The sequence below is a fragment of the Ischnura elegans genome, chromosome 2 (assembly GCF_921293095.1).
Source record: "Ischnura elegans chromosome 2, ioIscEleg1.1, whole genome shotgun sequence".
Classification (NCBI taxonomy): Eukaryota; Metazoa; Arthropoda; class Insecta; order Odonata; family Coenagrionidae; genus Ischnura; species Ischnura elegans.
This window is the reverse complement of record NC_060247.1, coordinates 80,136,581-80,148,743: the sequence shown is the minus strand read 5'-3', so window position 1 is coordinate 80,148,743 and position 12,163 is coordinate 80,136,581. Positions and strand designations below refer to the sequence as shown.

General features: G+C 41.6%; 1 protein-coding gene across 7 annotated transcripts in view; it reads right to left on the bottom strand.

Annotated features, from left to right (window-relative positions):
* LOC124154044 (spectrin beta chain) overlaps nt 1-12,163 on the bottom strand; it is a 217,393-nt gene that overhangs the window by 169,893 nt on the left and 35,337 nt on the right. The gene's annotated exons all lie outside the window — the stretch shown is intronic.

Here is a 12,163-nt window from a genome sequence, read left to right as displayed (position 1 = left end):
GAGAATAAAATAGAAGCTATCGTTTCCAGAGACTGCTTCACTTTTCCTAGCGCATCCTCCCGTTCACTGGCTCAGAACTTTCTTTAGCGGTTGTTAACACGCCTCCCGACCCCCTACACGCGTGTTGTCCGTCACTTTTTCCCGGCTCTTACCACCACCAACACCTCCCTACCCCCATCCCTCCCCTATTTCCCCTACTCCCACGGACTACCATTTCCGTACGAAGTCATTTCGTGCTCTAAAAGCCTTGGAGCCACTGAATCGTCTCGCCGCTTCGAGACGGACCCGCTCATAGGAAATATAAACAACAGGGGGTGACGTAAAACGAACTGGAGCGGGACGCCGCAGTCATGAGACCGTCGGAGGGATGATAAGGCGAAGGAAAAAAAAAACACAAATGCCCGTGGCTACGTATGCATCGCGGACGCCTTCAATCCCGGGCCTTCAGTCAAGACGACACTGAAATACTGGGCTGGAACTGGGAGTTTGGTCAGGGGGGCAAAGATCAGTTTGCAGCCCCCCCCCTTCTCCCAATCCCCGTCGCTCCCTCCCTCCCTCTACCCCACTGCTAAAATATATTACTTCCGTAAGCTATTTTCTTGAGATGCGGTAGTTGAATTTACACACAGTATATTTGCTATTAAGAAGTTTTGTTAATATTATCGTTTTAGAATTTACAAATTAATAATAATTGTTAAATAATTTAATAAGAAATATAAATAACTTTTTAAAATAAACTTAAAGAACTTTTCGATAGAAATTTTACGGAGATATTATTGCCGAAAGAGCTCGCCAGTATGCCTTTATGGTCTAAGGCAATTAGCACGGGAGGTGAAACACGACGTTAATACGACATTTATTGTAAATTCTCTTCACGTGACGAAATACTACACCTACTTAGATTATTACACCCTACCCACCGCCGATTGACATTCGGCATCAAATTTCTTCACTGCATGGGTCCTTCAGATGCACTGATCTCCAGGCAGTCTTTTCACTTCGCATTCCAGCTCGCAAAATCCGCAATACTGAAGCTCTACACCAGCCCAATTTCTGTCTGTCAATATCCCATAGATCCCTGTTTTACTGCTTACCTTCTATTTTCAATTCCAGTTCAAATACTACTTCTTCTCTTGATCTCTTTGCCTCCCGCACCAATTTCAATAACCAATTGAAAATACTTTCTTTTTGATACCCACCTTTTGTGTGTATTGTGTACGTTGAAAATGATTGTTATCAATGTGATTATTTTTATACTTGTTTTTTTTTAATTATATTTACATAATTTATTTTTTTATGAAACCCAATGTATAGGCCTAAGTGCTGTTTTTGGTGCTAAATAAATAAATAGGTAAATAAATTATCCCACAACCAAGCCACTTGGTGCACTTATTCATTGGATCTGTTTAGGAGACTTTTTGGCCTGAAGCACTCATCAAACAGACCGTGCAGGCCCCTGGCTTTAGACTGGCATTTTTAGGGGGATGGAAATAAAAAAATCTTATAAATGGAATAGAGAAGCGTTTCAGACTCATGGACAGGATGAAGAATGATGGGGCTAATGCCACACTAAAAATGAAAACTCAATATAGGAAGGGGCACCTTCCGGGGTGATTGGCAAAATGTACCATGCCAAAACATCTTCTTAGAGAATCTACAATGATAATCCTCCCTAACAGAGGACCATCAGGGACAGCGCCTTCCATGACCTTCGAGCCAAAGAGACGCTGCGCCTCACATCGCGAGACACAAAGAACCCGCAATACAATCGATTACCCAGCATTTTCCTTGATATTCATCTTCTGCCCCAACCCAAGCCCGTGTGGCCACTGCCTCCTAGGATCTCACGTGTTCGAGCAAGCTTTTGATGACTGAATCAAGGGAGCAAACAAATTTCGCTTCATCGATTCAGGTCTAATTATGGGAAAGGCAGGGGAGGAAGCGGACACCATCACCCCCGACAATTCTTAGGTAAATATAAAAAGGTATAAATGGACGCAGTATTTCAAAACACGTTTTTATTTTATCAAATCAATATAACACGACTGTGCATTTCGCGGAAGTGTGCTACTTTTTTACTTTTACCATGGAGATTCATTAAAACGTGAGTTTTGCTGATGGGTATAGCATACTCATCAGCAGTCCTGGAAAAAAGTGACAATCTCCAAATACAGCAACCTCTGTCCTCCCCGGCCTCATCTGGCAATGAAATTGCCTCCATTACAGTGTGTAGAAATAGCATAAAACGGTATAGGAATTTGTGTCAAATGCACAGTCCACCGTGATAACAATCACATCGAAATAAAGGCGACTGCCATCCACATTACTGACCACTAGTATCCCTACTCAGTTATTTGTGGAAAATATATGAAAAAGCCAAAACCACAAGCACTTCGTCACAATATATATAGTTGGCTTTATAGTCTTAAACTCCACATCATCATATCGTCTTTATTGCCTGTCACACATTCTTGTTTATTTTTATTACCTTACAACTACATTACGAATTTAATTCAACCGCACAAATTATAGACCGTCGTCCGATCAGCTTAGCAAGCTGCCGATCAGATACTCGCCTTTTTTTTTGCTGAGGACAGTTTACCCTATCATCCTCCTACCTCAGTCTTTTTCAGCTTTGCCGAGGTCTCTTAACCGATATGGTCATCGATACAAAAAAACAACACAAAAGGCGTAGTGAGGCGATGAGAAGTTCACTAGGGCAAAAACCGTGGTCACTAGCCGAGTTCCATAAGGCGGCCTCCACTGAAGTCAGACATTAACCGAAAGGACGACGAGAAAGAGAGACGGAGAGTGAAAGGATAAAAGAGAGAAGGACGAGCCAAATGGCAATCAGTGTCGGAATCGGGGATGCTCTAGTTCGGGAAAAATTGGTAAAAACGAGTCTAGGTACTGCGGGGGCAAAAGAAAGCTAAGGCGGGTGCGGCGGGAGGCGACGCCCTGTCGTACACAAGAGACAGAGACGCAACACCGGAGTTCCGTACAAGGAAGAGGGCAGATGCTTTAAAAGAAGCGACCCCAACGGAGTATAAGGGCCGACGTAGCATGAGGGTGCTTTAAAGCTGATATTCGAGTGACAAAGCGGAGTCGATCATACGGCCTGGCGGATCTCGAAAAACTGCGGATTACGACACATCGGAAAACGGGGAAGAGAAACGAAAGATCCACCAAATAACATAGACATTAGGACGAGGTTATGGGATCGTTCATTCGTACGTCCCAAAATATTTCCGCGGGCATTATGCAACGATGCTGAATTGGAAAAACAAATTCACAGAAGATAGAGCAAAATCAAATTCCATCATTCATTTCGTGAAAAGCCTCCTTGAGTGATAATGATGCAACACAATCTCCTGGCCAACGAGAGAGAGTAAACAGCAGACATGGTGATAAAAAAGATTTAATATGCAATGAATGACGCATCGATCAACTAAACCTAAACCGCCACTAAACTTTCAGACACACTTCTTTTTTCACGGGTATTGCTAATTTTGAAGAGAATATGAAACTGCTTAGAGGTATAAGACTTCGTACAGTAACGTGACGCAAGGGAAGCACTTACGAAACGCAATAACCGAGACGTCAATCGAAAAAAAAAGAGATGAAAACGTGACTGTGCCAAAACGAATCGGTCTCCTCAGCAACCCGGCCGCCAATCAGAACGCGGCAAAAAGCGCACACCCTGAGATGAGAAGACGGAGACGAATCGAGCGTGAATTAAGGAGGGAGGAAGAGAGACTTTTCGAGTCGACGAGTGAGAAGGGCGAGATGAGACGGTGGACAGGCGACATGAAGAAAGAGAAAGACGGACGACTTTAGCGACGAAGACCGCCAACAGGTTTCTACCCGCTAGGGGGCGACTTCTCGAGAGACAAATAAGCCCCCGCTCGCTTTCCGGCCACCCATTCGTCATACGTATGACGTCAGAAGGTTTTCTTTTTTTATCAATCTTTCATTCAACATTTTCATTCGTGACGATATACCACAACTATCTCAGACGTTGCGATGAGGGTTAATCAGCTTTTCTGGGGCAACAGGAGTCCTAGATAAGCACTCGATGAGTGCTAACCTAAGACTCTGGGAAAAATGTACATACTTAAAGAAATCACATAATTACTCCCTCCGCAAAAAATATCGTTCTCAAAAAATTATAATAAATAAACAGGAAAAAACATTTTTAAAATCCAAATTTTAACTAAAATATTACTCGGAATATTATTCATCGAATACCTCGCATTTATTCAAGGCGGAGAGATAACAAAACGATTCTACGGAAAATCTCAATGAGTAACGCATGCCAGTAGAAATGGCTGGGTTGGGATACCAGTATTTCCGGAGATTTAGAGGCGTAAAACTCGCAATAAATGGGAAGCACTTGTAAAAAAATAAGAGGCAGTAATTAAAATCGTGCACAAAAGTTTCGAGAGGTCGTTGATTAACAACTTTGTCAGTAGAGGACCTTCAGATTTTTTCAAAGTATAGACTAAAGAGAGAAATCACATTATTATTCCCTCCAACATAAAAATATCACTCTCACATCTCTATAGTGCAAAATATACCATTCTCATAAAATTATAGTACATAAATACTCCAACAGGAAAAATCATAAAGTTACCCAAATTTTAATAAAAAAAGACTTAGAGAATGGTTCTTCTAGGCTAGATTCAGGGAGCCATGAAAAATGGCAAGAGAACGGGTAATGTGTTGAAGTGCATCGACCCTTCACATCCCCAACATCTTCAAAAAGCGCTATCAAGAGATAGAGAGAGAGGGATATCAAGAGAGGGATAAGGGAAGGGTAAGAGAGGGTGGTAGACCGCCGTAAATGATCTCCATGGTCAAGAGGTGTCAAAATTGGGGATGGCTCTTGATACCGCATCGTTTTTTTCGGCGAGCCCATTTGATTAAACACGGCCAGGCGCTCATCTGAGAAAACTCTCCCGCAATCACCGAAATTGAAACCCGACACGCCCACAACCACCTAAATCATCCGCTTTCAAGGGAGATGTTACGAGTCAAAACGCCGCCTCTGCCCATAGCGCAGCTGGTTCCCCCAAAAGCTTGGGTATTATCTCCCGAGGGGACTCACATTGCTTACATTAGGGAATATTCTTATCCTAAATTGATATTTAAGACCCGGTATATCTTTCTTCTCCTCTATATTCCTCCCCATTGTCTGGTGACTCAGTGTAAGGCCAGTGATTTTGAAACATATATTATACGCAACTTGGAAAAGCTTTCTATGTTGTTAAAACAATTAGAAGTAACTCCTATGTCAAGTTTTATTCGTGATGCCCCACACAATTACGCACGCATAAATTCACGCATCTAGGCATACTAGACACGTGTACATCTACTAGTCTTCGATCTTTTGACCGTCGTAAATATTGCGAAATGAAAAATGTACATGTACTTAATGTTAGTTTTCCGGGTTTAAGGTAAAGCATTCATCCCGGGTTCAATATATAAAAGCATTTCCCCTATTCGAAGATAATAGGAGAAACGTCCCCGGTTATTTTGGTAGAGATCAGAATGCGGAATACACACGCGAGGGATTCCTGCGACAGAGATACAGACTTAACATCGAACAACTACGTAATGTTCTACAAAAGCACAATTTGATTGCAAAATAAAAAAGATTTCCGAGATAAAAATGCCCAAAACCCCATAATGTTGCGAAGTACGTATTTGGTCGAGAGTCAAAAACCTGACTTCTGTCGGGTTAACAAGAGGTAATTGATTTGAGGCCAAAAGAGCTTCATATGATCCATCCCTCACCACGGATCATGGGTGCAGCGAACATGCCACATGATTGAGCTATGACCCACTTCAAAAGGAAACATAAGACAAAAATTTAACATGACACAATTGCCGAATGAACTGTAGTACCATCTCCGCAATTAATTTCGAGTCCGATCCATTGGGACAAAATTCTGCAATAAATTTTTCGCGGCGAACACCGAAACTTAAAGTCGTGCGTTTCCTAAGACAAGTCTAGAAAAATAACGTAACTAACGAGTAATCCACTCCCGAAGTCTAGCCCAAGAAAAATTATGATCCGTAAAAATGAACACCGAAATAAATTCTAACTGCCTCCATTGGAAACAAGTGACCAATGCTCACTTGATACTAGAGCGAGCTCTTCATTTTTCAAGTCAAGCAGCACAGTACGCAACTTGTGGTTTTATTGGGGTCATTCAGCTTTAATTTAGCTTTACCACATCGCTATCGAAATAAAAGTAGCGGCTCAAGGACAAATGTTAAAAGAGGGCCACAGGTTTTAATAGTGATTGGGGCTAGGATGAGCTACAGTAAGTTTGGAAAATTATAAGTGAAATTTCATTAAGATAAATTTCCAAAATATACAGAGAATTAGAGATAAACACATACTAACCAAACGTACAAAACTATCACTTCTCAAAGCGCTTTGTTTCCCGAGTGACGAAAATTGACTTCATAATTGAGCGAAGAAAAAACTAATTTAAAAGGAATTTTTGGTATATTGCGATAGAAAAGGATTACTCTAGTACGTGAGGGGGGAAAAAATGCGTTCAGCCTCGAAAATAGTTGAAAAAGTTAAGAAAAATGGACAGAGATGGGATTTCCGAATTGAGAACAACTCGGCAGTATTAAAAAGAGCTTCCATTTGAACATTACGAGCTTTTGTAACCAGGAAAATTAAAACTGTCAGCCAAAATGAAAGAGGAGAAAGAACTCATCCGGTGATAAAAGAGCAGATTGTCCTTCACAGCGTTTCAACCCCGTCGTCGGATGTTTGATGAAAATATTAAACGCGAAAGAAGAGGCACAAGGAGAAAGAAATGTGTGAACAGAGAAAAGAAAGGCCTATCTCTCTACATCCTAAAATGGAAAGGCGGCTGGCAACCAGCATTAAATAGGTATGAAATTCATATATTTGCATAAGTGAATTAGTGGAGGGACGTGCGGCGACAATTCAAATACCGTCCCATGATAATGACGCTTCAAAGCAATGGATATCCGAGCGCAATAATTTTTCCTCTTACCCGTGCTCCCACAAGCAGCTGGCTCAAGGGGTCCATGCGAACCACAAGCTTCTCGATATCATTACCATGATGATGAAAAGATCGAGAACCTACGCAAGAATTTAGATGCAGTTAATAGTGCTCCTCTCCTGACTGGTAGGTAAAATATTGAAAATTGAGAAGATAGAGCCGCTCGGTACAATTTGCACTTTTACAATTGAAAGCGGTAGGTGGGAAATGGTAGCAAGGTAAAACCTCGGGCGATATTTCATTTAACACCTACCGAATAAAGATAAAAATGGATCATGGATTATCGTGTTTCAGCGAAGTAAGTAACCAACAGGAGAACATTGGTTTTCATGTTAAAGACAGGCCTCAGTGATACCATACATCTTCACCCAAATTTATAGCAATTGGAAGTCGATCTCCCTACGTCTCCACGAAGAAACAAGAAGCAGGTACAAATTAAAATATTGAATAAGGGTAGGCATGGGAAAGTAGAAATAAAAGATTGAAAAATAACGGAAAGATAGTGGTAGGGGCTTTCCAAGACCGACCCCGCATATGAATTGCAACAATTCACCATTTCCCGAAAAATGAAATGCCTCACGGTCCGACAACGATTTTGAGAAATAGACTTGGAACACTTCCTAAGGCTTCCTTGAGTTGCGTGGTGCAGGGAAAGGACCACGCCAGGCGCCAGCCAGTGATCCTCTGCGTTAAAAGATCCTCAAAATACCGCGATAACGACCCGAGCTACGCAGCGATATTTACAGGCGACTGCATCACAAAAATATTGCCTCCGTCAAATGGACGAAAACAAAAGGTGAAAGCAAAATTTTGATCCCGATTTTCGTTCATTTGAGTGACGAAATTTTTCAACAACAAAGATTGAACAAAGTGCTTGTCTTGTATGGCTCCTCTAAAAAAATGAAGTATATTACGAATTGAAGCTCCCAACTCGGGAAAAGAATAAAACAAAATTAAAAAAAAACTTATAAAATGGAAAACTCTCTGGAACAACCAAGCGCCACAACATTGTTCATCTCCGACGGAATCCTCGCAGGAGGCTGAAGAAAAGGATCATCGCAGCTCATATTTTTTTCCCTTCATTTCGAGTAAAAGAGACGAGGTGGAAGTTTGGTCTCGCGGAAAAAATGCACGTCGAAACGTCAAGTGAACAATTTAAGTCCGTAAGGTGGAGGGCCTTCTCTTTCCCTGGGGAAAAAAGGAGGAAAAACTGGGTTGACGTCAAGTGGACCCGTCCAAGTCGAGTGGACGCTAAATGTACATTTCGAGACCAAAAGATTCATTGTGACAACCTAGAGCAAGAAACCGCAAGCGAGAGAAGATGAGAAAATGATATGCTCCCCTTCCTACCACGGTATCCACCACTGAAGAATGTGATACAATTGGGAAGAGGAATAGTACATCAAGACTCAATCTTCTCTTAATGAATTACGATTCGGTACTATCCAAAATGCGTGATTTAGGCATTAACAGACATACACCTGGAAAAATACCTTTCATATACCATTATTTTAAAATAGAGAGTTACTATATATCCAACACTTAAAACTGCTATTCCAAAAAATATACCTTTAGTATTTTTATTTTTTAACAGTGAAGAATTATGCATATTAATTCCAAATCGGCCGAGGGAATTATGGTTCCTCTTAAAAAAATGGAATACCTCACGCAATTGAAGCTTCCAACTCGTGAAAAGAATAAAAAATAAAAAAGGAGGAACCTGCGTTGCGCTACATCACTTAGCGACGCATTCAAGACAAAATAAAAATATTCCTGAAATGTTCTTTACAAGAATGACTCAAGAGGAACAATTTACCCTGAATCCTTATGGGATGACACATTGCTTTACAAAAAAATGGGGCAAGACGTAAAAATATGATAGGCATCCATCCTCCATACAACAAGGATTGGGATACGAAACCAGTATTCTAAGTGTAAAAGATCAGCCAAAAAAAGATAAAACGGCAAGATTTCGGATAACTCCATAAAATATATGCGCCGGGACAAGAAATTTAGCTACGCCTACAATCCATGTATCTATCGAGAGTAATTTCTGTAGGGATCGATGCGAACAATACGGTAACTCAGACCGCAAAAAATGCGTAAGTACCCACTACACAATTTTAAATGATAATTCACAACATTGAAATTTTCACAAAAATATGCAGTTCATTAGGTAAATTAATAAATACAACATTGCTGATTCATGATAATAAAATAGTGGGAAAATCCACCCGGTAATACAATTTTATAGGTAATCGCGTAACCCATATAGGCATGGTATTTCAAACAGAGTCCAATCTCCTAAAGAAAATCATTAATACATTTTGTAACCGCTTAGTATTTCACCAAATGAAGTCACATGGTAATGATCCGGTAATTAAATTAACTATCAGAAATTTGCATATTATTCATCATACACAGTTCAATAATGAATTAGTTCCACACTGCAGACCCATGTTCAATATTTTACTGCGATGCATGCAAATTCGTAAATCAGCCGAATGATAACACCACATGATTCCAACACCCACACACCTTGTTACCGCACCCGCTTGGGGAGAATAGGGAAAGTGAAGTGCGCGCGGGGGAAACAGAAATAGCCACCGGAACAATGGGAGGAAGAGAAAGGCAAGAGAGGGCGGGACACACTGTGATAAAGAAAGAGAGAATGTGAGACTGATGGCCGAGGAGAGACAACACATGGGAGACGAAAGAGAGGAGGGGGAGGACAAGAGGAAAGTGAGGAGGTGAGAGGGGTGGGTGGGGAAAGGACGGTAATTTCGAAGGGAGGGGGAAGTGACGACTGACGGGGCGTGGTGGAAGGGGGGGAGAGGACCTCCCCCCATTTTGCCGAAAGGGAGCAACTGAAACTGGGGCAAAGGGGCGGGCAAGGGGGGTCGGGAGATGTGACTGCGGCGGAGTGCGGCCGCGGGGAGGAGGGAAATGAGAGGGAGGGGAGGAAGAGAGAGAGAGAGGGTACAAGGGTAGTGTGTGGAGTCAAAGGGTGCAGGAGAGAAGGGGCGCGGTGAGAATGTGAAGGGAAGGGCGGGGGGAGAGGAGTTGAGGGAGGGCCTGAGCAGGGAACGAGGAGGCATTCGCTCTGGATTACGAGGACGGATCAATAAAGGGCCTTTGCGGAGGGAGAGTGGAGGAGGGAGGAGGTTCGGTGGCTGGTGGGGGTGCTGCAAGGGAGGTGGGAGGGGTGGAGGAGAGGTGTAGTAGGCAGCCAGCCGGGGACCTCCTTTGGAGAGAGCGACCGGCGACCAATCGGCGCCCGGCCGGTGACCTAGCTCGCCGCCTCCCGCGCGCACACCTATACCCCCGCGGGGGTGGAGAGGTCGTTTTCGGTTTCCGATCCCGCAACCTAATTGTGCAATTCACACGGTAACACGTACTCCACACACTACTACGATTATTATGCTCTCTTCGCCGGGGTGGGCGGGTAACGACCACGACGAAAGGCGGATCGCTATGCAGCGGATCTTCGCTGACGATCCCCGTCAGCCTCCGTACACTTCAGCACGTTATCGAGGCTTTTATGCACGGGTAAAACAATATTATATGTTTTCGAGTAATTCTGTGTAAGGGAAATAGCGAGGAGATACACGAAAAATTAGAAGAACTTTAGTTTGAAGTCTTATTAACACAATACATTTCATTTGAACTGCCGGAGCTGCAGAATTGAGTTTCCTGCTACTGAAAAGATTATTTCTTCGTCTCCTTAGCCCCATTACCTTCCACTAGAAGTTTTACGATTACCTTATATACTTTTGAATTTCAATTCTAGAATTCATTTTTTTCTCTAAGTGTACAATAGGAATGCCTATTTTTATACAATTACCTAAATAGTCGATTTTCAGAATCGGAACAGTATCTCGCACCGTCTCAAATGATACAAAAGCCATTCTGGGATCCATATCAAAAGCAGAATTCTCGAGTTCTTAGAGGAAAGCTTGCACCGAACACACAATATGCAAATGAATTATTACGATTTGGGGTTCAATTAGATATCGGAATTCAATTAGATAGAACAAAAATAAATTAATCACAAAATTTTTTTAACTCTCAATTTACGTCACTCTCTCAGGCATATTCGACGAGCAAAAAGTTTATTACAATTTCCAAATACAGGATATAGGTAGCACCATATATTAACAATGAAATTGATGAATATTTGCTCTGAAAAAACTTTTTCAAGCTGAGAGAAAAAATAAGTAGCCGATTCGACGTTGAAGACCAACAAAATTAATTAATAATTCAATTTTACGCTCCAGACTTATAAAAAGTAACATTGACGAATGAAAATTTTAGCATAAACCATACCAATTAAAAGTCCCGTCATGAACAGGCAGGATACGAATAAAATTCCAATTAAAACAGTGGTAATCTCGAATCAACCAATGATAAGATCCGTAGACTGTGGAGTACTTTCAAAGCGTCACAGAGGCAGATAATGCCAGGTATAACAGGATAAGCCGGAAGTAAATCCAGACGGATAAATAATCTCAGAAGTCATCACCAGATCGCACTCCATTCTTCGTTGGTGGATATAAAGGGGATCTCAAACATTGAGCTTTGGAATAAAAGGCGAGGACAATGACAAGCGAGATGAAACGCCCAGTGTAAAGATAACACATTTCATTTGAACTCCCGGAGCAGCAGAATTGAGTTTCCTGCTGCTGAAAAGATTATTCCTTCGTCTCTTAAGCCAATTACCTCCCACTTAAATTCTTCACGATTATCTTACATTTTTGCATTTAAACTATAACGTCTATTGAATTTTCTATCACGATAGAAGTGCACAATCTTTATTTTATTCAAGTGAATATTAATTTGCATTGAACACCCTTTAATTTCGTCTGCTAAAGATAAAAATCCTGATTTGAAAATGGCCTCACCAAAAAGTGACTATCACCATATAACAGTTCAAATAAAATAGTTAAGTTTTCATAGGATTTGGAATTTAAGCAGGAATCAATTTATCGGAAACTTCGAACACCGTTAAAAAAAAGCACTGCAGAAGGATTGCGGATAACCATTATAACAGAAAAATGGAGGATCGCCAGCTGCATGAATACGAATAGCCGTCGTAAGACAGCTTAACAATG